The sequence below is a fragment of the Chroicocephalus ridibundus genome, chromosome 1 (assembly GCF_963924245.1).
Source record: "Chroicocephalus ridibundus chromosome 1, bChrRid1.1, whole genome shotgun sequence".
Lineage (NCBI taxonomy): Eukaryota > Metazoa > Chordata > Aves > Charadriiformes > Laridae > Chroicocephalus > Chroicocephalus ridibundus.
The window spans coordinates 56,547,074-56,551,875 of NC_086284.1; the positions used below are offsets into that span (position 1 = coordinate 56,547,074).

A 4,802-nucleotide genomic window follows, 5' to 3' on the forward strand; every position below is an offset into this window, starting at 1 on the left:
TATATATTCCCTCGTCCATCGCTGATGTCAGAGGGATGGAGGAGAACACAACTTGAGCTCCTGATCCCTTTACCAGTTGCCCTAAGGCCCTGAAATCTCTTTTAAATGATTATGAGCGTCTCATTGCTATCTCATCAGTTCCCACCTGAAAGACCAGAAGCAGGTAATAACCTGAAGGACTCACAAGGCTGGGTAGTTTACCTACAATGTGCTTTACCCGGGCACCAGGGAGACGGCAGACCTCCCTATGGAGCAGGTTCGGTCTGCATATCGGGCCCTCTGCTCCCCTCAGCAGGGAGTCACCTACAACAACGACCCTTCGGTTTTTCTTTTCAGGGTCAGTTTTGATGGCTGGCCTGAGGCAAGTTGGCCTTGGTGGCTCTTCTGGCCTTTGAGAGCCCTCATCCTTGCTCACAACCAGTTCCTCCTGCAGAGCCCCATACCTGTTCTGCAAAGGCACTGTAGGTGGTGTGCTTCTTAAAGTAACACACCACCTATAGTGCGGTGCCAATGAACAAGTGGAACAGTATGGACTCCTAGGTCCTGTTTTTCCTACTTCTGTATCTAAGTTGAACTTTCCAAAGAAAGCTGTCTCTGTCCACAAGATCTACCATAACGTATGTGTACAGTCCAGACAAGATGTGAAAGTTCCTTGGAAGTCTTTTGCTTTCTTAAGCATGTTAGGGCAAAACACAGCCTTTTAGATGACTTCTCTTATGTGTAGTATATTCTTTCTTCATTTATGATGTTTTTAACCTTGAAAGGGACAGAAATTATACAATATGACTCTGGCGACTAACCAAAAAAGCAAACCCAAACATGCATTTAACAAAATCAATGCTAACAGTCCTCAGCAATTAAAAATGGGCTTACACTGAATGGTTAACTTCATTCTCAGAGACTAATTTGGCCAGTTGTAACATAGATAACCTTTGTAATACTGCCACTAGGCTCATTTTCGAAAACTATATGCAAGGAAAATATATGAAACAGAAGTGAGTGAGTACTGCATTCCTAATCTTATCAGGCTCTCAAATGATTTCTTCTTCTCTTTCACACTATCTTTTCTTTACACATCTGTTTTGTTCTGTGAACTTTGCTTCACCATTTTCCTTGATCAAATGTAGCAATGAGAAACTGCTTTCTTCTGCCATTAAAAAAGGAGTAATACATGGATACTGATAGGAAGAAAGTTCTAATGAATTGCTGCTGAGTGTTCCTGTCCTTGTCTTTGCAGAGGGTTACAAAATTGTCATGTCAGCCTGCCAGAAGCTCTTCACAGATACTTCTTCAGTGTCCATTATGATTGTATATCACTATCTTTAAGGTTATTATTTTCTCAGAAGAAAGGAAATAACACAGTTTCCCTTGCAGACATTAGGAAACTAAGACATGGTGGCTTGCAGGGAGAAGTTTAGAGTTGGAATTAATCTCTCCTCGAGGGCAAATTAACACTAATTCTGGTAATTCTTGCAATTAAAAAATAGAATTATAGTATTTAATTTTAAAATCTGAATACTTTTTGTAGAAATACAGTCTGGGTAGATCTCCCAGCAGTGCTGTGTGATGGCACTGAACATCGTCTGCTCCATAACCTTCCCTGTCACTGACAGGGAGACTGACAGGCATGTAATTCCCCAGATCCTCTTTCTGTCCCTTCTTTTAGACGGGCATCACATTTGCTAACCTCCAGTTAACTGGGACCTCCCTGGTTAGCCAGGATTTCTGATAAATGATGGAAAGTGGCTTGGTGAGCGCTTCCGCCAGCTCCCTCAGTACCCTTGGGTGAAACCCATCTGGTGCCACCAACTTGTGTATGTCTAAGTGGTGTAGCAGGTTGCTCACCATTTCTCCCTGGATTACAGGTGCTTTGTTCTGCTCCCTGACCCTGTCTTCCAGCTCAGGGGGCTGGGTACCCCAGGAACAGCTGCTCTTGCTATTGAAGACTGAGGCAAAGAAGGCATTAAGTACCTCAGCCTTTTCCTCATTCTTTGTGACTATGTTTCCCCCCACATCCAATAAAGGTTGGAGATTCTCCTTAGCCCTCTTTTCATCATTCACGTATTTATAGAAACATTTTTTATTGTCTTTTACAGCAGTAGCCAAATTATGTTCTAGTTGAGCTTTGACCCTTCTAATTTTTCACTGCATAACCTCATGACCTCCTTGTAGTCCTCCTGCCCATTCTTCCAAAGGTCATATACTCTCCTTTTTTTCTTGCGTTCTGGCCAAAGCTCTCTGTTCAGCCCCACTGGCTCATCTTTCAGCATATGGGTACATCCTGCTCCTGCACCTTAAAGATTTTATTCTTGAAGAATGTCCGTCCTTCCTGGACTCCTTTGACATTCAGGGCTGCCTCTCAAGGGACTCTGTCAACAAGGCCCTGAAATGGATAAGAAATTAAATGGGAAAAGAAAATAAAAGGGAGCATAAAAGAGGGGAAGAAAAAAGGGGAACAGGAAAGGGAGAAGGAAAGTAAATGGAGAAGAAAAGAAGGAAAGTAAATGGAGAAGAAAGGAAGGAAAGAGAAGAGGACATCTGTAATGGGGCTCTGGCTTCTGTTACAGCACAGGGGATGGGTCACAATGGGGCTGTCACCAGGGGCACCAGCAAGCAGTGGTGCTACAGTGCAGCCTGGGCGAATGATGAGTGCAGGTGCACTTGCAGCAGGGAGGCTGAGCTGGACAAGGGCCAGGGCAGAAACGCCAGCTCCTGGAGGGGTTCTCACCCTGGAGTGAGGCTCCAGCTGCTCAGGGGAGCATCTTGGACAGGCACAGTGCCATCTATTTCCCTTGCCCCCTCTCTTACCTGCCGCCAGGTTCCTGCGGCTCTCACCCCCACTTACCCTGTGGCCAGCTCCCTCCTGCCCAGCCCCACTGAGACACCTTCTCTTCTGTCTCCTGCAGATCACCACTGTCATTATCTTCCTCATCCTAACTGTGCTGGGCATTGTCCAAAACTCACTGCAGTTGGGTGATGAGCTAGTTGTGGCCACACATGCTCATGCAGCATTGCACAGAGCAGCTGAGCTGGAAGGTGACTCAGCTGCTGCAGGATATATAGCAGGCCCAGGTGCAGAATGGGGTGGCTGGGAAAGTCCTGCTTCTTGCTGCCTTCCATCAGTAGTGATTCTGGGCCTCTCCTCTTGGGACAGGAGCCCTGGTCCTGCTCCTGTGGCTCTGCTGGAGGACCAGAAAAAGGAGTCATAAGCCAGAAAGCTGCTCCAAGCAGGGCAGACATTGAAGTCAAGAGAAGGAGAAGGAAGAGGTAGAAGAAGATGATGACTCTGGTGACACATGTGATCTGGGTATATTTTGGCCGATTGCATCCAGTGGCCAGTGCTGTACATGGCTGACACATACAAGTTGGTGGAGGGTCTGGTAGACGAGCTTTTAGTGCCTGCCAAAGATTTTCTGGGAGTAACTTCAAGCCATAGCTGCAGCTAGCCATTGGGACGAGCTGTGTCTATGAAGGTTAGAGTGCCCAGGAGGACAACATCCTTTACCTCCTGCTCATTCTGCAGCCTCCCCCTGTGCATGCCTTCTGCTTGGAGCTGGGCACTGCAGAGGAGATGCTGAAAAACTCCTGCCTCCATGTACAACTACAGTTCATGTGCATGAGGGAGCAGCTGGTGAAGGACATACTATGCTTCCTCCACCACCACAAGGATGAGCTGAAAAGTCAAGACCCCAGCCTCCTCAGCATCCTTTACACCAACTCTTACTTAAACATCCAGTAAACTGCCTGCTGTTTCCAGATGTTGCTGAAGGACACCTGGAAGGTTATGCCTCAGTCACATCGCTGCCAGCTGACAGGGCTGCCTACTACATGCTCTTCCGAGCTCAGGCTAACAAACACCTCCCAGGAAACCCTGTTCATTGAGATGATTTTTGTGGTGCAGCTGGATGACTCAGACTGCTTCCTGAGCCTTGAGTAGGCAGAGGCCAGCTTTACCACCAGCACGGCATGGCAGGAGAGCTGTGATGTGTCTGAAATGCTCTTCACCAGGCGTGCACAGCACAACATCTTCAACCCCAGAAGTGAGAACTTTCTACAACAGAAAAGGATATATGAATACCTAAAAAGCAAATCTTGTGCATAGTAGCTGAAATAAAAAAAAAAAAAATCCTGATTTTTTTAAAAAAAGAACAACTATCTGCAGTCATTCAGTTTTGAAAAAGAAACTTACTCTGTACTTCCACTGCAATACATTAACTGAATCTAAAAATTAGTTAAATATTTTAAATTAATTTTCCTACTAATAGATACTTTGAGTAAGTCTGTATGCCATTTTCCTGTAAATATCCAGTTTCCTGTTAATATTCTAAGTCTCTCTGGAATTTCTTTAGAATACGTTGACTCTAATATGAATGCTGACAGAATCTCATCTTTAGACATTCATATCTTATGTGAGGCGAAGGTATTACTGAAGAAAAAACTTCTAATTATCCATTAAGTTTTTATAATATTAGGTAGTAGAAACTTTCTTAGTTAAGCTGCCTTTCTTAACACACTGGCTTTAGTAATTTACACAGCAACTAACTGAAAAATTATCATATTTAAAGGTCAGCTTCTTTTAAGAAAACAATTTCACTCTTAAATTTTCTAAACTTCAGAGATAACACTTAGTTTAAATAGTTTTTCAAGACCTGTATGTTTTTGGTTTTATTATTGTTGTAGAGGAACGGAAGTGCCTATTATATGGTAAACTGTGAAAAAAAACCTTTAAAATATCCTGGATTTTCAATGGCATAGTCTAGAACTGCAGAAAAAATATTAAAGTATATGTCAGTCATACTTGT

The 4,802-nt window shown here is 44.0% G+C and overlaps 1 pseudogene; it reads left to right on the forward strand.

Moving 5' to 3' along the window:
• The first annotated feature begins 247 nt into the window (after positions 1-247).
• Positions 248-3,937, forward strand: LOC134515429 (inositol 1,4,5-trisphosphate receptor-interacting protein-like 1; annotated as a pseudogene).
• Positions 3,938-4,802: the final 865 nt, after the last annotated feature.